General features: G+C 41.7%; 1 protein-coding gene across 6 annotated transcripts in view; it reads left to right on the top strand.

The window, feature by feature from the left end:
- Nucleotides 1-23,883, top strand: part of PPP6R3 (protein phosphatase 6 regulatory subunit 3) — a 160,349-nt gene that overhangs the window by 40,783 nt on the left and 95,683 nt on the right. For 5 of the 6 annotated variants that reach the window (XM_025355904.1, XM_025355903.1, XM_025355902.1 and 2 more), the window contains exon 2: nucleotides 18,790-18,940. The gene's annotated coding sequence lies outside the window, so the exon portion shown is untranslated. Of the gene's footprint in view, nucleotides 1-13,522; nucleotides 13,660-18,789; nucleotides 18,941-23,883 lie in introns of all 6 variants that reach the window. The other variant, XM_025355901.1, reaches the window with a different exon arrangement.

Here is a 23,883-nt window from a genome sequence, read left to right as displayed (position 1 = left end):
TGGACCTTAGTTGTGTTTATGGGGAGGAATTTTTTTTTTTTTTTTTTTGAGACGGAGTCTCACTCTGTCGCCCAGGCTGGAGTGCAGTGATGTGATCTTGGCTCACTGCAACCTCCGCCTCCCAGGTTCAAATGATTCTCCTGCCTCATCCTCCCGACTACCTGGGACTACAGGCATGCACCACCACGCCTAGCTAATTTTTGTATTTTTTGGTAGAGACAGGTTTCACCATATTGGACAGGCTGGTCTCAAACTCATGACCTTGTGATCCGCCTGCCTCAGCCTCCCAAAGTGCTGGGATTACAGACATGAGCCACCGCGCCTGGCCTGGAGAGGAATATTTTAAAAACCCACGGAAATGGCTTTGTTTATTCAACAGAACTTGTCTTGAATCTCTCAGCGCTTTGTTTTAGTTGCTGGGGAAACAGCACAAATAAAACAAATGTGAATTTACTTCGAGCAAATGTGGTGCACTCAGGAAAGTGTGCTAGGTCCGCAGCCTGACCTCTGTGGGAGCCTCTGTGTTATCAGTGGGACAGAAGAAGGAAGGAAGGAAGGAGAGGAGCAGCCCTCCAACTAGGGAGACTGAGAAATGGCCAGTGAGAAAACGAGTGTGTGACATCAGAGAAGCCACGCGAGGAGAATGTTCTAATGAGGAGAGTCTTCTGGGGGACTGCCTTGCATGCTGCTGAGAGTGAAGTGTAAGTGAGGACAGAAGAGTTTCATTTGGATTTAGCCCCATCTGGAGGTTGTCAGTGACTTGAAAGAGCAGTGGTAGAGAGATTGCAGATTGGAATGAGGTGAAGAGGGAATGGTATCAGACAAAGGACTCTTTTTCTTTTTTTTAAATAACCCCTACAAATCATTGAGAAGACCAACCCAGTAGAAAAGTAGACAAAGTATATAAACAGACAGTTGGCAGAAAAGTAAAGTATAAATGGTTCTTAAATATATGAACAGTGCTGAACCTCACTCAAGAGAAAAGCAAATGCACTGTTGACCAGCTGTGTGGAAACAGGCTTTCACACATCACTGGGGGAATATGGATATACCTGACTTCCGTGGAGAGCCACTTGGCCATGTACTAATTAGAAGCGCACATTCTTTCATCCAGCAGATCCACTTCTGGAAATGCTGGCATATTTTTGTAATAGCAGAAAGTGAAAACTAAATGGTCATTAGTGGTGGCTTGGTTAAATCAGCAGTAAAACAAAGGAACGTCTATACCAGGTAAAGCATTATATTCCTGAAGAAAGTATACATTTTTTTTTTTCTTACTATGCTATAAGTTAGGTTCTTTGAGAGTTACTTTTTTTTCGTTAAAATTTGTCAAGATTAAGAAACATACAGGTGGGTCTGGTATAGGCCACACAACGTATACAGAAAGGTGCCTTTGAAAAGAGCTGTGTAGAGCTTGTCCTTCTGCCCTGACCCTCTACTTTTTCGCGTTTCACTTAAGTCAGTAGGCTATATTCCCTTCTCCAGATACCTGTTAGGATTCTTTAGAGTGGATTCTTTCCTATTTCATATATGTACTAGGCTATACACCACAGGAAAGGGTATCTTACAATATCTTTATGGATGAATGCACACTTCAGTTTACCTTATTGCAGCTAAAAGTAATTGTACCTCTTGTCAAGAGAGCATCCCGTTTGGCTCACTGACAAAGGAAGCAAGCTCCTGATGCAATTTGAGAGTTCTGAAAGCAGCAAATGGGGATTCTACTTCAGCTGTCTAGTGTGGGAAGATTTTCTTGGTCAAGTTTTTGTTGGGGGAAAGAACAGTCCAAACCTTTGTGAGCTGTGTGTTCTCACCCCAGCTACATGCACGTGGCTATTTAGAACTTTTTGCAGTTTGGCCTTCTTTGGAGATAGCAACGTGTTTTTACATGTGGACTAAAGCAAAAATGAAAAACTAGGCACATGCCAGTAGACCAAATCAGCGTCCTAGCAGAGCACACTGGCATTGTACAGTTTACATCCTCTGTCACTGGGGTCTGGCTTCCCTTTACTTCATTTCTTAAGAGTTTACACTGGTATTTCTTTTTTTTTTTTTTTTTTGAGACGGAGTCTCGCTCTGTCGCCCAGGCTGGAGTGCAGTGGCCGGATCTCAGCTCACTGCAAGCTCCGCCTCCCGGCTTCACGCCATTCTCCGGCCTCAGCCTCCCGAGTAGCTGGGACTACAGGCGCCCGCCACCTCGCCCGGCTAGTTTTTTGTATTTCTTAATAGAGACGGGGTTTCACCGTGTTAGCCAGGATGGTCTCGATCTCCTGACCTCGTGATCCGCCCGTCTCGGCCTCCCAAAGTGCTGGGATTACAGGCTTGAGCCACCGCGCCCGGCCTACACTGGTATTTCTATTTGTTTTTCTTTATTTCTTTGAGTATCTTGGTTTCACTTATTTTATTTGTTCTTTTCTATGTCTTCTTAGATCTAAAGGAATGAAGAATTTTAGGATTTGAAGTGTCTTAAGTAATCATTTAATCTAAACCTCTCATTTGCAGATAAGAAAACAAGCTCAGAGAGATGTGGTGACTTGCTCAAATAGTGACAGAACTTCCTCGGCCATATGGAGGGGTCATATAATACCCTTGTGTCCTCAGTTTGAGGTACCTCCCATAATTTTAAGGGGTATGTGGCTTTAATTACATTACTATTTGAATGAAGAATATTAATTTATGTGCTGCACTAGTTCATTTAGAATCATGGACACAATCGAGTTGAACTCTTCTACATTTTTTGGTTGAGAAAGTTAAGACCTAGAAGATGGAAATTTATTCATCCAAGATTACAGACCATAAACATTTATTCTGTGTTTAGATTTTTTTTAATTGAATTATTTTTATTTATTTATTTAGAGAGAGAGGATCTTGGTATGTGTGTGCTTAGTTTTAACGTGAGTCAGAGCAGTGCTATCTAGTAGAACGTTGTATTAGGTTGGTGCAAAAGTAATTGCAGTTTTTGCAATTAAAAAGTAATGGTAAAAACCATGATTACTTTTCACCAACCTAATATAAGTAGTTGAAATTAATTTAAAATTCAACTCCCAGGGGAGTGGGGTGGAACAACAACAGAAAACCAGCTCCTTTGCCTGTACTAGCCACGTTTCAGGTGCTTAGTAACTGTGTGTGGCTGTGGCATTGGACCGCCCAGCTGCAGGTGCTTAGTAACTGTGTGTGGCTGTGGCACTGGACTGCTCAGCTGTAGAGTGTTTCCCTTTCTTGTTAATCTTGTTTTTAGAAATGTTAGTGGTGGAGACCAAGGCATGTGAGTATGACTAGAATTGCCAGCTACACATTGGAAGGTTTAGGTTTAAAACTGGGAGTAAAGGGCTGGGCGCGGTGGCTCAAGCCTGTAATCCCAGCACTTTGGGAGGCCGAAACGGGTGGATCACGAGGTCAGGAGATCAAGACCATCCTGGCTAACATGGTGAAACCCCGTCTCTACTAAAAAAAAAATACAAAAACTAGCCGGGCGAGGTGGCGGGCACCTGTACTCAGGAGGCTGAGGCAGGAGAATGGCGTAAACCCAGGACGCGGAGCGTGCAGTGAGCTGAGATCCGGCCACTGCACTCCAGCCTGGGCAACAGAGTGAGACTCCATCTCAAAAAAACTCTTGGAGCTTGGGATAGTGCTACAACTAGTCCTGGCCTGAGCCTTTTCTTCATTCATGTTTATCCTTTTTTTTTCTTTATTTTTGGACACTGATAAGAACCTGTATGAGATTGTTTCTTTTTTTCCCCTCCGTGTTGTAGGTATCTTGTTTTACCAGTTTATTAGGTTGGTGCAAAAGTAATTGTGGATTTTGCCATTACTTTTAATTGCAAAAACCACAATTACTTTTGCACCAACCTAATAAAAGTCCCAACCTTAGGCTCGAGTTCTCCTGGGCTCAAGCAGTTTTCTTACCTCTGCCTCCTGAATAGCTGGGACTGTAGGTGTGCACCACCACACCTGGCTAATTTTTGTATTTTTGATAGAGACGGGGTCTTGCTATTTTGCACAGGCTGGTCTCTAACTCCTGGCCTCAAGTGATCCTCCTGCTTCAGCCCCCAAGGTAAGGTGTTGGGATTGTGGGCATGAACCACTACACCCAGCCCTTTATACTTAAAAAAAAAAATTTCCTAACTGTAAATTGATAAATTATAGCTATTATTTATAGGGTACAAAGTGATGTCATGAGTCATGTATATAATGTAGAATAATTAAATCAAGTTAATTAATATTCATCACCACAAATACTTTTTTGTGGGGAGAAAATTGGAAATTCTCTTTTTGATTTTGAAATGCACAGTGGGATGAGTATTTACTACATTCACTATGTTATGCACTATATCTCAAAGAAAAAACCCTTTTTTCCTCGTAATTAAGGCTTTGTCTCCCCTGACCATCATCTTCCCCATTCCTCTCACCTTCCAGCAGTCTTTATATACTTTTCTCAGATAGTAACCACTTGATTGCCAAGATTCCATATAAGAAGTTTTGGTGTTTTTTACCTTTGTACTATGGATTATGGAAGTTTCAGCTTTTACATCAAATAAAGGTTGATTGTGTACCTTGGCTGAATCCACTAAATACAGCTTGGTGATTGGGATCATGTAGTCATTTGTACCTTTGCTGTGCGTCCTTGCCCACTGTTGTTACAATAGGCAGATATAGTTCTTTGGGCCCTACTTCAGATGTCGATGTACTAATTTATGACTTGGTTGTATTTTAATAGCAGCTTAGATTGTGTTGGCTTCATGTATACCTACAGTGATTTGAGTGTCCATTAGGGTACATAGCCAGACAATAATGTAATCCAATTAGGTGCCAAGGTGTTTACTTCAAGTACTTTACATACATGATTTTGCTTTTAGAAGGTGATAGTATGGATTTACCTTGGGTGTTTTGTAGTTTACACAGTAGTCTTTTTGCGTTTTTTTCCTTTTTTTTTGGTATGGTGATTATTGATTAATGGCTTAGAAGCCTTGATACTCCTACCTTGGCCTGCATTAAAATGGTTGGTCTTTCTGAAATTGATTGATCGAGTTGCCTATATATAGATTTTTGTTGGAAGATGCCTCTGAAGACATGGGAATTAGGTTATTTATCAATAGTCATGTAAGTTGGTTGTTTCCTGATTATGGGCATTTGTGCAGTTATTTTTGATGGTTTTTGTATTTAAAATTTTGTGGATAATTTTTAAATTTACAGTGTGCTATGCATTGAAGGTAAAAATGGTGAACAAATCCTCGGCCGGGCGCGGTGGCTCAAGCCTGTAATCCTAGCACTTTGGGAGGCCGAGACAGGTGGATCACGAGGTCAGGAGATCGAGACCATCCTGGCTAACACAGTGAAACCCCGTCTCTACTAAAAATACAAAAAACTAGCCGGGCGAGGTGGCGGGCACCTGTAGTCCCAGCTACTCGGGAGGCTGAGGCAGGAGAATGGCTTAAACCCTGGAGGCAGAGTTTGCAGTGAGCTGAGATCCGGCCACTGCACTCCAGCCTGGGCGACAGAGCGAGACTCCGTCTCAAAAAAAAAAAAAAAAAAAAAAAAAAAAATCCTCGTAGAGATGAATTATCTTCCCATCTCTTCAAATTTGGGTGTGTTAGAAAATGTGTGAGGGTACTTGCAGCAATGGGATTGTTGAGATCTGCATTAGGAGGGCATTCTGAGGTGGCCTGTCCTGGGACTTCCTGATGCCGGTTAAAAAGTAGAGTTCTTTGCTTTTGTGTGTCCAAGCTTTGTGATACCACCTGTGTGTCTAATGGAGAGTGCACCTTTTTTTTTTTTTTTTTTGAGATGGAGTCTCGCTCTGTCACCCAGGCTGGAGTGCAGTGGCACAATCTCAGCTCACTGCAAGCTCCGCCTCCCGGGTTCATGCCATTCTCCTGCCTCAGCCTCCCGAGTAGCTGGGACTACAGGTGCCCGCCACCTTGCCCGGCTAGTTTTTTGTATTCTTTTGAGTAGAGACGGGGTTTCACCCTGTTAGCCAGGATGGTCTCGATCTCCTGACCTCTCGTGATCTGCCCTTCTCGGCCTCCCAAAGTGCTAGGATTACAGGCTTGAGTCACCGCACCTGGCCGAGAGTACATCTTTAGTTGTGTATGATATATGCTCTCAGGAGGAAATGCTTTCTTGCATGTTATGCAATAGCTATGGTTTCCTCTTGTGAGTTTACATCAAGAATATCATGGTATTTATATTAGAAATTTATATGAGGCTGAGTGAGGTGGCTCACACTTGTAATCCTATCACTTTGGGAGGCTGAGGTGGGAGGATTGCTTGAGCCTAAGTGTTTGAGACCAGCCTGGGCAACATAACAAGACCTCATGTGTAAAAAAAAAAAAATTTTATGTGAGAGGATAGGGAGCAGATTACTGCTGCTCTCCCCGCCCAGCCCACCCAAACTGAGTTTTTTGACTTTTTTTTGTTTGTTTTTTTGAGATGGAGTCTTGCTCTCGTTGCCCAGGCTGGAGTGCAATGGCGCTATCTCGGCTCACTGCAACCTCCGCCTCTGCCACCACGCCCGGCTAATTTTTGTATTTTCAGTAGAGATGGGGTTTCACCACGTTGGCCAGGCTGGTCTCGAATTCCTGACCTCGTGATCCCCCCACCTCAGCCTCCCACAGTGCTGGGATTACAGACGTGAGCCACCACGTCTGGCCAGCTTTTTGTTTTTAAATAAATTTAGTGTCCATGTAAGAGTGATTTGGGGTAAATTCTTTATTTTCCTCGACTGTAAAACAGGGAAGATGATGATAATTCCTTTATTTTCCTCGACTGTAAAACAGGGAGGATGATAATAATAGGATGGAAAAGCACTTGTACAATGCCAACACAAAAGGTTTGTAAGGATGGTTTTCATTCCTGCTCTTCTCAAATTTTGTGATTAATTAAGCAAGTTCACTTAGATGCTGTTTAGTTGAGAATTTGTGGTTTTGGTGTTTTAGTCCAAAGCAGTCCTCATTCTGAAATGTTACTTTTATCATTATGTTGCACTTGCATTCTCTTTATTGGTGTTCGTCAGAGTCAGCAGTACTGAAAAGAAGAGAAATCTTGTGACAGGGTTAGGTTGTGGGACTGTTGAGAAAAATGCAGTCTGTTGAAGGAATGATTGGCTAAAAATAAAAGTATACTATTTTCTTTTCCTGTCTTGATTTCTTTTTTGGAGAGAAGGGGCTTTGGATTCATTCCTCTAAGAGAATAGTCTAATGCTATCAACTACTGAACCACATCTGATATTATTGATGATTAAAACCATAGTCTTCCTTCTTAGCTTCCATGGTGCTGTGCAGCAGAGCCCAGTGTTTAGGAATAGCCTTACTCTAAACATGTCCTTTCTCACTCCGTCCTTTAATTATGATGTAAATAGAAATTAAATACTTGGATAATTCCTCCCTTTTCAGCTTTAGTGTTCTTTAGGGAGCACCTTTCATCATCCTCATGGATTCCACCCTCATCTGTTTATGTTTAACTTTAAAAGCATCTCTTTGTGGCTTGGCTTTTTTTAATGGTCTTGTGCCATAGTATGTCTGGATACTGTCAGTTAAATTCTTTCCCTGTGAGAATAGGAAACCTTGGATCTTGATTTTTTCAACTATGCTTGTCTAACTTCTCCTTCACCATCAATACCTTCTCAGTCCCACAGGGCTTAAAGCAGATTTGAGTTTTTTATTTTGCTTCTCTGTTTTTTTTTTTTTTTTAACCAAGTCCTGCTTAATTTTTTCTGTAGCCACTGGTACCATGTTTAAAGCTTTATTTTTATATTAGAGTCATACATTGTTGAAGCAACAAGAAAATTTAGAGTTAATTTATTCCAACTCTCTTATTTTTATTTTTGAGACAGGGCTTCACTTCCGTCACCCAGACTGGAGTGCTATGGGGCAATCTTGGCTCATTGAAACCTCTGCCACCTGAGTAGCTGGGACTAGACACAAGCCACTGCATCTGGCTAATTTTTTTTTTTTTTTTTGAGACAGAGTTTTGCTCTTGTTGCCCAGTTTGGAGTGTAATGGCACAATCTCAGCCCACTGCAACCCCTGCCTCCTGGGTTCAAGTGATTCTCCTGCCTCTGCCTCCCGAGTAGCTGGGATTACAGGCACCTGCCACCACACCTGGCTAATTTTTTTTTTTTTTTAAGTAGAGACGGGGTTTCACCTTCTTGGCCAGGCTGGTCTCAAACTGTTGACCTTAGGTGAGCCACTGTGCCCGGCCTTTTTTTTTTTTTTCCCCCGATAAGTTTTGTAGAGGTGGGGTCTCACCATGTTGCTCAGAGGGGTGTCCTCTAACTCCTGAGCTCAAGTGATTGGCCCACCTTGGCCTCCCAAAGTGCTGGGATTACAGGCATGAGCCACTACTACACCTGGCCTATTTTATTTTATAGATGAAGAAATGGATACTCAGGTTAAGTGATTTGTCTTAGCTTCTCATTACCTGTGTGAACTGATATTACAGCTCTGTGGTCTCTCAACATTTAATACTTCTTCCCAGTCCAACATACGTCTTTGGGTTTTTTTTTGTTTTTTTTGTTTTTGTTTTTTTTGAGACAGGATTTTGTTAGGTAGCCCAGGCTGGAGTGCTGTGGCGCGACACAGTTCACTGTAGCCTCGACCTCCTGGGCTCAAGTAATCTTTCTGCCTCAGCCTCTCGAGTAGCTGGGACCAGAGGTGTGCGCTACCATGCTTGGCTGATTTTTAAAATTTTTGTAGAGAATGGGGTCTTGCCATGTTACCCAGGCTGGTCTCAAACTCCTGGGCTCAGGTGATCCTCCTGCCTTAGTCTCTCAAAGTGTTGTGATTATAGGCATGAGCCCCAGCATTTTTTCTTAAAAACTTCTAAGTTTTCTTTAAGCTAAAGTTTTATATGTCCATATTTTGGAGTCAACTATTCTAGGAGATTGGGTAAGACAAACAGGAGTCCTTAAGTATCCCACTCTCTTTTTTCCCTTTCCTGAAGATAGTGTAATACTTTGGGCTGTTTTAACCAGTTAAAAATATATATTTACTTCCATATGTCTGAAGATTATATTTGAAGACTTCATACTTGTGTGTATACTTGCGGATTTTTTTTAGTTCTAAGCAGTATCTATTGATTTTCTGACATGGAAGATAAGGATTGGCTCTCACTTCTTTCCTTTATTGCACCTTCATTGCCATTTTCTGTCTTCCCTGTCCACCCAGTAGAGGTTTGTTAACATTTTGGTTAAATCACTATTTAGTTTTTTCATTACAACCATGTATATACTACATTATGACCATGTATACTTTTTTTTTTTTTGAGGCGGAGCCTTGCTCTGTCGCCCAGGCTGGAGTGTCATGGTGCGATCTCAGCTGACAGCAACCTCTGCCTCCCGGGTTCAAGCAATTCTCCTGCCTCAGCCTCCTGAGTAGCTGGGATTAAGACATGCGCCACCACGTCCGGCTAATTTTTGTGTTTTTAGTAGAGATGGGGTTTCACCATGTTGGTCAGTCTGGTCTCAAATTCCTGACTTTGTGATCCGCCTGACTTGGTCTCCCAAAGTGCTGGGATTACAGGCATGAGCCACCGCACCCGGCCCATGTATACTATTTACAGCTGTTAAGTGGTAAATTACAAATGCTTTCCTTTCCTAAACAACTTTTGGTTTCCTCTGGAAATGTGTTACTGTGTGTTACTGTGTGTGTGTGTGTGTGTCTGTGTGTCTGTGTGTCTGTGTGTTTTGAGTTGGAGTCTCACTCTGATGCCCAGGCTGGAGTGCAGTGTCGGCAGTCTCAGCTCCTGGCAACCTCTGCCTCCCGGGTTCAAGTGGTTCCCCTGCCTCAGCTTCCTGAGTTAGCTGGGATTATAGGCATGTGCCACCATACCTGGCTACTTTTTGTATTTGTAGTAGAGACGGGGTTTTGCCGTGTTTGCCAGGCTGGTCTTGAACTCTTGACTTCAGGTGATCCACCTGCCTCAGCCTCCTAAAGTGCTGGGATTACAGGTGTGAGCCACTGTGCCCAACCGTGTGTGTGCGTATGTGTGTGTGTTTAAATGTACTTATCACTAATTTAGCCTCAGACTTTTAGCCAATTACATGTTCAGATCTTCCCTGAGCTTTATCCTTTTGAAGGAATCTTTCTAGTTTGGACTGCTGGCCCTCCCATTCTGCGACCTTTGGGGTTCTTTTTGCCTCTTTTCTCCCCACTGGATCTCCTATTCCTGTGTTCTGTGTTACCTTGTTGCTCTCACTGGTTTTAGTGGAGCATAGTTGCCAGTAGTTTTCAGTGAGAAAGGTGTGTAGGAGGTAGATCTTTTGAGACTGTGTATCTTTCTGTGTACTCGTGATTGATATAGTTTAACTGGGTATATGCTTTTGGGTTGGGAAAATTTTTCCTTCTATTTTAGTCTGCTCAGGATTGCCATAACAAAATATCATAGGCTGGGTGGCTTAAACAACAGAAATTTATTTTCTCACGTTCTGTAAGCTAGAAGTTCAAAATCAAACTTCTTGCTAATTTGGTTTCTAGTGAGTGGCCTCTTTCTGGTTTATAGACACCGTCTCTTCTCACATGTGGTGCCAGTCATCATACCAGATGACACAGTCTGGAGCACCATAATCCCAAATGTTGGAATACCTAAAGATCAGAATCCCTGAAGATCAAAATCCTTAAAGATCATAATCTCTAAAATTCTGAAAATCACAAAAGATTAAAATCCTGGGTGTTGAAACCCTGAAAGCCAATTACTAGGGAAGGGATTAGTATGTTTTTTGTTGTACATAGGATAGATGCATCACGTTAGATGGAACTATTACCTTGTTATTGTCTTTATTCGTAAATTAAGTATGGTTTAAGGAGATGCGTGTGGGTGCCAAGTTGACAATAGGTGGACTTGTGGACTCAGTTTTAGATGACACCTTAACTAAGGAATACCTAGAATCCTGGTGAAACATTAGGTTTTGGCTGTGTCTGTGAGAGTATTTCCAGAGGAGATGGAAAGATTCTCAAAACAGCATCTAAATGCACTTGCTTAATCACAAAACGTCAGGTATGAATGTCTGCCCTTACAAACCTTTTGTGCTGGCATTGTACAAGTGCTTTTCCATTCCTGTTATTAGTCGTTATCCCTATTTTATAATTGATAATACCTCATTCACTAATGCGTGAGTCTGAGTGGGCTGCGGGGAAGATCTGCCCTCAGTGTTGGCGGGCACCATCCAATCAACCAGGGCCCAGACAGACTCTTCTGCTGCCTTGGACGTGAGAAATCCAGGGTTGCCAGCCTTTGGACTCCAGGATGTACACCAGCAGTGCCTTTGGGTCCTGAGGCTTTTGTGGACTCAGAGCTAGAGATCACTGGTGTCCCTGGTTCTCAGGCTATTTGGATTGAGCCTTGTCACCGGCATCCCGGGGTCTTCAGCTTGCCTGTCGTGGGACTTCACAGCACCATAATCGCATGAGCTCATTCCCCGCATAAATCCCCTCTCATGTATCTGTATACATATCTTATCAGTTCTGTCTTGCTGAAGAAGCTTAATACAAATCTGGTATTGGGGAAGTCAAATATTCCTTCTTACTGTGTTTCTTAAAACACAGTGGAACAGATCTGTGAAATTGTTCCCTTGCAAAAAGGCTGTGATAAGTGTATGAGGCTACTTAATGGTGAAAGGTGAAAATGTTAAAGTTAATTATTATTGGGGCTATGAAAGCAGAAAATTGCTTAATTGCAACAGCTGGACACAACAGACTTTGAAACAGACAGCATGTACTTACAGAGTTTGAAGACCACAACCACTCTTCAAATACAAGTGTAACGAGTATTTTGAAGATCATAGACGTAGATCTGAAAACAGACAAAAACTACAAGAAATCTCTTCTGCCAAATTATTCAGTCCTATAAGACTTCTGCCCATTCACACGTAGCGCCAGTTTGCTATGCTATGTATTTAGTCTTCACATCATATTCAATACTAGGGGTGTAAGTGGTATATATTCTTTTTGTTTTCTGCATTTTTTGCACATTTGACTCCATGTTGACTTTGTGTGTAAGCATTGTACATATGTGTAAAACTGTTGAAACTTCCTCAGTAAATGAAGAGATGTCCTTTTTGTGTATCCGCATTTGTGAAAGACAAAATTCAAGATCTCGGCTCTCTGAGCAACTGCATATGTGATGTTGATCCATCGTGGTTTTTTGTAGATCTCATCAAAAGACATAGGTTGTCTATCATGGTAATTTAGATGACTGCAGTTATAAAGCTCAGTGCATACAATTACCAACCGTAGTTATATGCATTTTAATGTATGTACGAATGAATGAGTGAGACAAGATCTTGCTTTGTCACCCAGGCTGGAGTGCAGTGGCGTGATCATAGCTCTCTGAAACCTCAAATTCCTGGGCTTTAAGCGACTCTCCTGCCTTAGCCTCCTGAGTAGCTAGGACTATAGGTGCGTACTCGAAAGTCCAGCTAATTAAAAAAATTTTTTTTTGTAGGGGTGGAATCTCACTATGTTGCCCAGGCTGGTCTTGAACTGGCCTTAAGCATTCCACCTGTCAGAACCTCCCAAAGCTCTGGAATTTCAAGCTTGAGCCACCATGCTGGCTGTTATATGCATTTATGCATTTCGTTTTTTTTTTTTTTTTAACCTATTTCTTTATGAATGTGGTTTGTCTGCTCATAACTGTTAGTCTACCCATGTGACTGTCATTATTAGACATGAATTATATCTTGTATCCTTGCAAAAATATGCATGTGATTATTGCCTTTTTTTTTTTTTTTTTTTAGACGGAGTCTCGTTCTTTCGCCCAGGCTAGAGTGCAGTGGCCGGATCTCAGCTCACTGCAAGCTCCGCCTCCCGGGTTTACGCCATTCTCCTGCCTCAGCCTCCTGAGTAGCTGGGACTACAGGTGCCCGCCACCATGCCCGGCTGGTTTTTTGTATTTTTTTAGTAGAGATGGGGTTTCACCATGTTAGCCAGGATGGTCTCGATCTCCTGACCTTGTGATCTGCCCGTCTCAGCCTTCCAAAGTGCTGGGATTACAGGCTTGAGCCACCACACCCGGCCTGAATATTGCCTATTTTATTGTGTAAAGTGACCTATGACGTGTTCTCTCATTTTTTTATGTTTCTCAAATCCCCTTTATTTTTTATTTTTTGAGACAGAGTCTCACTCTGTTGCCCAGACTGGAGTACAGTGGCCTGAGCTCAGCTCACTGCAACTTCTGCCTACCAGGTTCAAGTGATTCTCCTGCCCCAGGCTCCCGAGTAGCTGGGATTACAGGCGTGCACCACCACGCCCGGCTAATTTTTGTATTTTTAGTTGAGATGGGGTTTCACTGTGTTGGCCAGGCTGGTATTGAACTCCTGACCTCAGGCGATCCACTTGCCTCAGCCTCCCAAAGTGCTGGGATTACAGGAGTGAGCCACCATGCCTGGCCTGAAATCCCCCTTTAAAAATGTAAATACATGTCTTTGGAGTTTTTTAAAATTATTTTTTCCAGAATTACAGTTTTTGGATTTTGATCTTTTGGAATTGTAATTTTCAGGATTTTAGACTTTAGAGCTTTTATCTTTCAGGCTCAAAAGGAAAGAACATCTCCCAGGACCAGATGTGGAGTAGTTGGGAAGTGGAGAGAAGCTGAAGCCCAGGCCCAGCACCAGGCTCAGGGCCCAGGCGCTGCGGGGGTCCCAGCCATTAACAGAGCTTCATGCAGGTGGGCAGCTGGAGCCAGGGGGGCTCACTCTCTTGTGAAACGAGCAGAAAATAGGCCAAATTCTGCTGGGGGCTGCAGGTTTTACAGAGCAGCTGGTCTCCTCAGGCAAAAAAACACATACTTTGTGGAGGCCAGGAACTGGACCAGCCTGCTGGGGCTTGGTAACTCCATCCATAACATCCTCAGGGTCTCCACAAGGCAGACACAGCGCAGTACCATAGGAGATGGCCGGGACAAAGAACGAGGAGCTGGCGGGGTGAGGCGGTGGGTGGGGGGCGGGCAATCCTGAAACAATGAGAAGAGCATAGAGAAGAGAAAGAAAAGTCATACCAGCTCAGAAGAGCTTGCAAACTGACTTTCAAAACCACGCCCAGAAGTCTTTTTTTTTTTTTTTTTTTTGGTGAGACAGAGTCTCGCTCTGTCGCTGTCGCCCAGGCTGGAGTGCAGTGGCGCGATCTCGGCTCACTGCAAGCTCTGCCTCCCGGGTTCACGCCATTCTCCTGCCTCAGCCTCCCGAGTAGCTGGGACTACAGGCACCCACCACCACGCCTGGCTAATTTTTTGTGGTTTTAGTAGAGAAGGGGTTTCACCAAGTTAGCCAGGATGGTCTCGATCTCCTGACTTCATGATCCGCCTGTCTCAGCCTCCCAGAGTGCTGGGATTACAGGCGTGAGTCCCCACGCCCGGCCAACACGCCCAGAATTCTAATGTTCACAAAGTTATCCAGTCAATAATTAGAATCCACTGCAGATGAGCATTCAGCATTCGGGATTGTGGCATTCAAGATTGTGTCTTTCGAGATTATGGCCCAGACTGTCTCAACATGGCCTTTCCTTGGGTTCATGTGCATGTGGTGTCCCATAAGGACACGAATCCTGTCGAATCAGGGCCCCACGCTTATGACCCCATTTAACTGTAATTACTTTCTTTCTCCAAATATAACAATGCTGGGAGTTAGGACTTCAACATATGAATGGAAGAGAGAGGGAACAGACATTCAGCCAGAACGCATCTCTTCAGAATTCTTTAGACATTGCCTCATCATTTTTTTATTGTAATAAAATACATCTAACAAAATTTCCCATCTTAGCCATTTTAAGTGTACGGTTTAATAGTATACCTTCATAACATTGTGCAATCATCACTATCCTCCATCTCCTCTTCTGCTTTCTGGTTCTGATTTTGACTATTCTGAGTACCTCCAATAAGTTGGAATTACATAGTCTTGTGCCTTTATCAAAAGACATTTTTGTCATTTTTGTGACTGGTTTATTTTACTCGGCACGTTTTTATGGTTCATCCACATCGTAGCGTATATCAGAATTTCCTTTTTAAGACTGAGTAATATTCCATTGCATGTATATACAGGTTAAGCATCCCTAATTGGAAAATTCGAAATGCTTCAAAGTCTGAAACTTTTTGAGTGCCGACACGATGCCACAAGTGGAAGATTCCACACGTGACCTCATACAGCACATGTGACCTCATGTGACTGGCTGCAGTTAAAATATAGACACACAATACACAGTTTATTTAAAATATCGTGTAAAATTACCTTTAGGATATATGTATAAAGTACACTTTAAACACAACTTAATTATATGTTTAGATTTGGGCCCTATCCCAAGATACCTTGTTACGTACATGCAGATATTTAAAAATGCAAAAAAATGGAAATCTGAAATACTTCTGGTCTCAAGCATTTTGGACGGGGATGCTCCATCTCTGCCATACTTCACTTGCCCATTCGTCTGTTGATGGACACTTGGGTTACTTCCATGTTTTAGCTGTTGTGAGGAATGCTGCCGTGAACACGGTACACAAATATCTTTTCAAGACCCTGCCTTCAGTTCTTTTGAGTGTAGAACCAGAAGTGGACTTGCTGGGTCATATAGTAATTCTGTTTTTAGTTTTTTGAGGAATGAACATAGGGTTTTTCTATAGCTGCTCTACCATTTTACATTCCCACCAGTGGTGCGCAAGAGTTCCAGTTTCTCCACGTCTTTATGGACACTTATTTCCTGTTTTTTTTTTTTTTTTTTTTTTTTTCTTCTTTCCCTATAGTAGCCATCCTAATGGGTGTGTTGTGTTACTTCACTTTTTTGTTTTCTGTTTTTGAGAAATCTGAAACTATTCATATTTTTGGTTGTAGAAGACCTAGGCTCTTCTTTGTGCCAGGGTCATGCAGTTTAACAGTAATGTTCCTTGGTGTGGGTCTGTTTTCAGGAACATTTTTGGGAATTATTTATCTGATTTCCTCCCTTCTGTTTTTTGTTCTCTCTCTCTCTCTCTTTTTTTTTTTTTAAAGAACCTACCCTGTGGGTTGGATGTTGGAAAATGTTGCTAAAATGTTCCATTTTAGGCTTTCACTTTTCTTTCCTGTTTTCTGATTGTCTTTTCCTCTAACTTGCATTTTTCTGTTTGTTTTGCTACTTTTTATGGTAGAGGCTTTCTGGAGGTGTCTGGTAATCCTTGATTTTTATTCATATTTAAAAGTCAGGGATACACAACAGAGTTGGAACATATGAAATTGACATTCCTTCCCAGCTTTGTTCACTACAAAAGGACAGAGGAAGTGCCAGCCCCAGTATCTTTGAACGTACTTTGCTCTCAGACCTTCATTTCTAAATTACATCCCCCACTAAAAGGAACCAAGACTCCTTGGAGAAATGGCAGATTTCGAAGTCGAACAGAGAATGCATAAGACAAATCCAGAACATGTTACATGAGGAAATGAGGAAGTGCTTGAGAACTAGGAAAAGCACACAAGAGCATGCTGGAAGGGGCTCCCACTGGCTAAATGTGGAACAATTTGAACATCAGAGTGAATAATGATGTTAATTGGCCAGGCACAGTGGCTCACACCTGTAATCCCGGAACTTTGGGAGGCCAAGGCAGACGGATTACTTGAGGTCAGGAGTTTTGAGACCAGCCTGGCCAACATGGTGAAATCCCGTCTCTACAAAAGATATTAAAATTAAGCAGGCATGGTGGCGATTGCTTGTAATCTCAGCTATTCAGGAGGTTGAGGCAGGAGGATCACTTGAGCCCAGGAGGTGGAGGTTGCAGTGAGCCGAGATCGCACCACTGCACTCCAGCCTGGGCGAGAGAGTAACACCCTGTCTTCAAAAAAAAAAATAAATGAAAGTTAATAAAATACGAATCTGTGAGTCCATACTGATGACATAAGGAAAGAATAAATGGGAAAGGGCCGGGTGCGGTGGCTCATGCCTGTAATCCCAGCACTTTGGGAGGCCGAGGCGGGCGGATCACGAGGTCAGGAGATCGAGACCACGGTGAAACCCCGTCTCTACTAAAAATACAAAAACTTAGCTGGGCATGGTGGCGGGCACTTGTAGTCCCAGCTACTCGGGAAGCTGAGGCGGGAGAATGGCGGGAAGCTGAGGTGGGAGAATGGCGTGAACCTGGGAGGCGGAGCTTGCAGTGAGGCGCCTGTAGTTCAGCTACTCGGGAGGCTGAGGCAGGAGAATGGTGTGAACCCGGAAGGCGGAGCTTGCAGTGAGCCGAGATCGCGCCACTGCACTCTAGCCTGGGCGACAGAGCGAGACTCTGTCTCAAAAAAAAAAAAAAAAAAGAATAAGTGGGAAGAAGGGAGCATCCCTCACTGAAGTTTGAATGCCAGGAGGAACCGTAGACTGCCTCAAAAAACCTCATCATTTTCATAACTGAGTATCAGTTGATTCAGACAAGAGTTGCCAGTTGGCACTAAAATTACTAGATGAACGTTCTAAGAACATAGTCTCTAAGTATTGTTCTACAAATTATGAATTAATTACTAAGGAAAATGCTCACTTTACAGTGAAGAAATCTGGCAAATATAATTTTAACCAAGTGATTGAAATTATCACCAATAATGGGGCAAATTGACATCATCTTGTCTCTTTCTGTGTTGCTCTGGGAGAAACAAAGCTTCATTTATGTAGTACTACTGCCAGAAACACATAACCCATATTCTTCAAAGATGTCAGTGAAATGAATGGAAAAAAATGTTGAACTGTTTCAGATGAGAGGAAATTAAGGAAATAGGACTTTCGATGTGATACACAATCCTAAATTGGAAGGAAGAGGGATTTGCCATAGAGGACCTTTCTGTTTTGTCTAAGGACTCCAGCAGCATAGCCACATGGTCTGTTCTCATTTTAAGCAAAAATTTGGATGATTATACTTTTTGCAGTGTATATTCAAAAACCACCTAACTGGTAAAATATTTTATTTTTAAAATTAAATATGCTCATTTTAATTTGCACCTAGGCTTGTTACTGTTATTTTTGTTGATTGATTTTAACAAATGTTTAACATAATTTATTATCTTACTTGAGGAAAAATGTTGATATCACAATGTAGTATGAGTTTTATGGGGGAAAGACATTAGATGAACAGCATTGTTTTGGATATGCCTTGTAGATTGCATTCTTAGAAGATTTCTGGTTTTTGTTTTGTTTTTTTTTTTTGGCCCTGTCAGGCTTCACTACTTAGAAGAATTCTAATTAATTCAATGTCCACAGTTTAAGTCTTTTTCCGCAATATTAAGCTATATATGAAGTGCGTGCCTTGGAAGATAATTTCTATCCTTTTCATGTGCAGTGTTTGGTTAATTGACATTAGAGATTTAATTTGAGTATAGCTAGAACTTCAGTGATCTTAATGTCATGCTTCCTGACATTATTATTAAATGTATTAAGTGGACTGCTAGGGGGCATTTAAAGGAAGGAAATTGTAAAATTTTAGTGTTTTAAAGTGTGGTGCCTTTATAGTGGACCCTATGTTGGATAAGAATAGAATTGATGTTTTCAGAAGACAAAGGTGAGAATATGTATTTTTCTTCTTCACTCATTGATAGTGCTATTATGACATCTGTATTTACTTCTGAGCTACTGTAAAGTAGGATACAAGCTGTAATGTAGGATACTGTAATGTAGGATAAAAGCTAAGGTAGAGAGCTGACAGTACCTTTTTTCTTATGTTCGTATAGAAAAATTTTAATGATTAACTAGAACTTCTCAGTTCCCTGTGGTATAATTCTGTGTGACCCAAGACCCTGACCCAGTATGCTTTAATGGCAGCTATCATTAAATGTGATTATCTGCTTTTTTTTTTTCTCTTTTACAGGAGAGCTTGTTTCATATCCATATCCCACTTTTTTCCTGCTAATCTGCTAATGCGGTAAATTGGAGGAAAACTGTTACCAGGATAACCTGTAATGGGCAAGGAGCCACCAAGAAGAAAACATTTCTTTTAATTTTTAAACTTGTTTTGAAAGGTAAGAACGTTATGATTAGCAGGAGTTTCCTTCCATTAATGACATCAAGGAAAGCTATGGTTCTGTTGTGAGACCCTGGAGTCGTAGCAAACCAGGTGGAGACCAGTCTCTCTGAGCTAGGTGCAGTATGGTTCTGTGGTACTGTGGTATTTTTAGGAAGTTAAATGACACTCTCTTTAGTCTGCTTTGGTATATCTTAAATCTGCAGAACTCAAGGGATTCTAAGTTTACAGGGGGTTATTGAGAGGGGCGCCAAAGACCAGCCAGGCCTAGTAAGCTGAAGTAGCAGCATGCAGAGAAAGAGTCGCCACCCAGGCCACTGCTTCCAGGGCACTGGGGCTCTCTCTTTGTGTTTGTTTTTGTTTTATACCAGCAAAAGGACATTTGACTTGTGGTCAGTCACTTGTGTCTTTCAGAGTCCTAATCTCCATCACTTTAGAACTTTTTATTCAAGATTAGAGATTGAATTTGCATATTAGACTTTTGGCCCAGTTGACACTAGGAAGTGGCAGAAGTGGCACAGTAGTTCCTTTTGGGGGAAATGCAAGCATAGTTAATCAAATTTCGTTTGTCCCCATTGTATCTCTAGAAGGTAGACAAAAATCATTTAATCATCTACCTTCCTGAACTGGTGCTAGCTCTAAGACTTGAAATTTTAGTCACTTTTTACTTGGCTTTGTTTTTATCCTGATGAGCAGTGATTTACCAGGGCCTGTTGGTTCTACTCTTGACTCTTGCAACTGTCTTTTTCTTTTTGTTTCCATGGCTGCAAAGCTAGGTCAGACTTTGTTGCCTGGGGAGATCCTATGGTGGTTTTGCTGTGAGGGGTCTGTGCTTCTGACTGCCAGGTGGATGTTTCATAGGCATGTAAAATACTACTTTGCATATGGTGTCTCCTCAGCCCCAGCCCCTGAAGAACAGTCCTACTCAACCCTTGCAGTTCCCCTTGCACTTAAACAGTGACGTCCTATTCTTGCCCCCGATATTCAGATTCTTGTACACAACTTAGGATTTCCTCAACTTCACCTCCATATTCTTCTGCCTGAATCCCATGTGGAGAATTCTCTGCAAGTCTTCATTCCCCTTGTGGCTCCTTGTCTCATAGAGTTTTTTTTGTTTGTGTTTTGAGATAGGGTCTTGCTCCGTCGCCCAGGCCAGAGTGCAGTGGCGCGATCTCGACTCACTGCAACCTCCACCTCCTAGGTTCAAGCAATTCTCCTGTCTCGGCCTCCTGAGTAGCTGGGATTATAGGCGCACACCACCATGCCCAGCTAATTTTTGTATTTTTAGTAGAGACGGAGTCTCACTATGTTGGCCAGGCTGGTCTTGAACTCCTGGCCTCAAGTGATCTGCCTGCCTAGGCCTCCCACAGTGCTGGTATTACAGGCGTGAGCCACCGCACCCGGCCTCATAGAGTTTTATTGTTGTTCTTTGTATTTGAATTCACGTCTTCTGGGGCTCAGTTTTCTTCCTGCCTTTTCTGTCAAACCACCTTGGATTATTCCAGTTCCCTTGTGGTCACTCCTTTGTGAACTCTTAGAGCATCTCATGAAATTATTTTAGAATTATTTTTTTCTCTTTAACTACGTTTTAAGTATTTTGTGAGTAAGCAGCTTTAACTTCTTTGTGTCTTTAGTACTTTTCACAAAATATAGGTATCATTAATTGTTTGGTGGTAGGAGCTAAAATGTCAGAGGCATTTCTCAGGATATTTTTGAGACTTTCTGTCTCTCCCTCCTTGTTGTTTATTTTGTTTTCCTTTGCTGATAGAGATTCTTAGCTTTGGCAGCTTGCGGAACCATTTCTAACCTTTAGTTATTCCTCCTCCTCCTCCTTTTACACATCTCTTCTCGTCAGCATGCTGTCCCACACTAGAGTGAACCCTTCACAGTCTGCAGGAGTCCTAGAATCAATGCCAGGTGGTTACAAGGGTTCCTGGAGAGGAACAGCACTGTGGGTGTAGGGCATTTTAGACCAGGGACTGGCAAACAAAGCATTTATTGCAAAGGCCAGATAATAAATATTTTAGGTTTTGTGGGCGAAGAGGCAAAAAAGAGGATTTTATGAAGGTATTTATATACCAAGAGACACAACAAGTTTTCACAGGCTTTGTTATTGATGAGATTCAAATGTAATAATTGAATTCAATTTTCTGTAATACAGCTCTCTCTTACTAGTGAGAAGACTGGAATTCTTTTTTCTAGGGGGATAATATTTCACCTAATTGGTCTTTAAAATTAGAGTAGCTCTCATCAAAATGTATTGCAAAGGTACATCTAATCTATTAATATTGATCTGCAGCAAGGTTTTAACATTTTTCATCTTTGGAAATGTCTTTTTACACAGGTAAGTACTCCCACATTCTCTATCAGTCCCCAAGCATATTACTTCAGTTGAGTATATTCATTATTTGGAAGGCATATGTAGAATTCTCTTGGATTCTTCTCTTGATACTTACTTTTTAGCATGTCATTACGTAGTAAATTAATCATTTCTAATTATAGTTTAGGTGAAAGCTCCTTAATTGCACCCCTAAATGGATTTTGAAATATGGAGATTTCCTTTGCCTTTGCATCAAGGTCTGCAAAATGCTATGTAACTGTAGTTTCAGCTCAGAAAACAGGTCCACTGCCAATTTTTTATGGGAATGGAGAGCTCATCTCCTACAGGAAGTGTATGAAGCAGCTTGACCTTCCTTATCAACCAGAGAAAGTTGTTTAAATGACATTAATTTAGTAGATGATTCACATATCAGCCATTGAGACTTCAGCAAAGGCAGATTTCTACAGCTGTCTAGTGTTCAGTAATTGTCATTCACAGCCGTTCTTCTTGTTCAGAAAAATTTCAGTCTTTACCCTGTGCTCAAAAAATCACAATAAAACTTTACTACATCAAGTTGCTGTGTCAGAGGGCAAGCCAGGATAGTTAAGTCCATGAGTGAATGAAGTTTACTGTTGGTGCTACTGGTTCAGTAACAGGTGATGGATTTCAAAAGTCTCCAAATGCCTGCTGGTGAATAATCAAAGAATAACTGTAAGCTTTAAACACCTTAAATTTTTACAAGTTTTCTAAGTTTGTTGAACTACGCCCTTTATTGTTCTATACACAACCACAATCAGTTGTAGCATGTCCTATCAGATTCTACTATAGGTTGTCTTTTCTCAACTTCTTTGGAAATATTCTGCCTATAGTTCTTTCATGAAGACTGTTCACAGAGGCTAAAAAGTCAGAGGTATATTGCAAGGTTTATAGCAAAAGATAACAATTGTTCCATCTTTCTCATCTTTGAATTACTCATTTGGGACTGCCACCTTCATCTCTTAGCTGTTTTCTCTTATTTCCACATTTCTAAATATTTGCCTGTATGTAACTGTTTCTAATCTACTTATCTTCTAATTATGAAGAGGAGGTTTTAGTTCTTACATGGATAACTCATTCCCTCCTTCACCTTTTGGATAAAGTCAGTATTAAAGGTATGTATATTTTGGTTAATTATTCCCAAAATCCCTAACAAAATTTGCAAAATTCTCTTCAGTGTGGTCAGATACATCTGGCGGTCAGCTGTGTCTCTTTCTTGGACTCACTTTTTCCACACCCTCTGCCTCATGCCTTCCTCTGTACTGGTTGCACTTGACCTTCTCCGTAGTTGCTGGTGTTTCTCTTCACCTTTCTTCTGGGAGTTGTCTGTCTCTTGATGTCTCCTATTTCTGGTTTCATGTGTTGTCATGTTTTGGTGAAGAACATTCTCCAGTAGCTACCTGAGAAAGTGTGAACAGATCCGTCAGATCTTCCATGTCTGAAAATGTTGGTTTCAAGAATTGATACTAAGTTATGGTCCTTTTTTTGTGTTGTTTTTGTGAGTCCCGCTTCTCCGCACCCACCACTAGAAGGTTTAGATTCTTCATTTCTGCTACCATGGAACTACACTCAGTACATTGGGAGGATCTGTCGCACCACTCATTGTGTTGGCCTGTGCAGGCCCTAAGGAGAGCCACATTTGTTAAGCTCTGGGAAAATTGCTTTCTTCTGTTTCCTACCCGTGTCCCCACCCCCACCATCCCCGACCTTTTTTTTCCCTTGGCCAAGAGGTGGGTGATATATTATAATATGTTATTCTAAAACTTCTTTTATTTGAATATTGGACTTCCTAAATTAAGTTTTTTGTCTTTTCATGAATTTGTTGGCGTTCTTGGCTGTCGTTTCCTTTTTTTCTCCTTTGTCCTTTATTTTGTTGTGTTACTAGAGTTTCCAGAGCAGTGAAGAATGCGTGGGGTTCAACCCACTAAGCATCTGGAAGGTTGCATAATCTTTTTTATTTTCTTACTGGAGCTCCATGTCAGCCCAAATGTAGCCATGTATTGTACCTTTTATATCCGATAGATTTTGGGAAGAGATTTATAAAACAGCATGTTAATCATTTAGTACAACCTTCCTGTCCAGAACAGAAACTCCTTTTGTTCTTATAGAAAATCATCCAGGCTTTGCCAGGGCACCTCCAATTGAGGGGCCTCGCATGCAGCCACAGCCCTCATCTTTAGGAAGTTTTGCTTCTACTGCTTGCAGATAATTGGCACTTTTTACTTACTGGTTCTTATTTCATTTTTGGGTACAATACAAGACAGGTCTTTTCCTCTAAGCTTTTAAATATATTCAGAGGTAGTTACTTTATGCCTCCAAGTAGTGAGCCTTTCTGCTGCCCTGACCATCTCTTTGGATGCCATGTGGTTGCCAGACTCTTTGTTTTCCTTCAGAACAGAATCTGCTATTTCCTGGTGTGACGTGATATGCTCAGGGCAGGCCACAGTGGGATTAGTTTCTCCTCTGGTCCCAGACATTGTTTATCTATTACTATATTCTGAGATTTCTTTGCTTATTAGTTACATCATAATATTAGAACTTTCTATTGGACTTATAATCAACTGAAATCTTTGGACTTTTTTGTT

The sequence above is a fragment of the Theropithecus gelada genome, chromosome 14, assembly GCF_003255815.1.
Source record: "Theropithecus gelada isolate Dixy chromosome 14, Tgel_1.0, whole genome shotgun sequence".
Taxonomy (NCBI): Eukaryota; Metazoa; Chordata; class Mammalia; order Primates; family Cercopithecidae; genus Theropithecus; species Theropithecus gelada.
The sequence above is the reverse complement of the archived record's forward strand: the minus strand, read 5'-3'. Positions and strand labels throughout refer to the sequence as shown.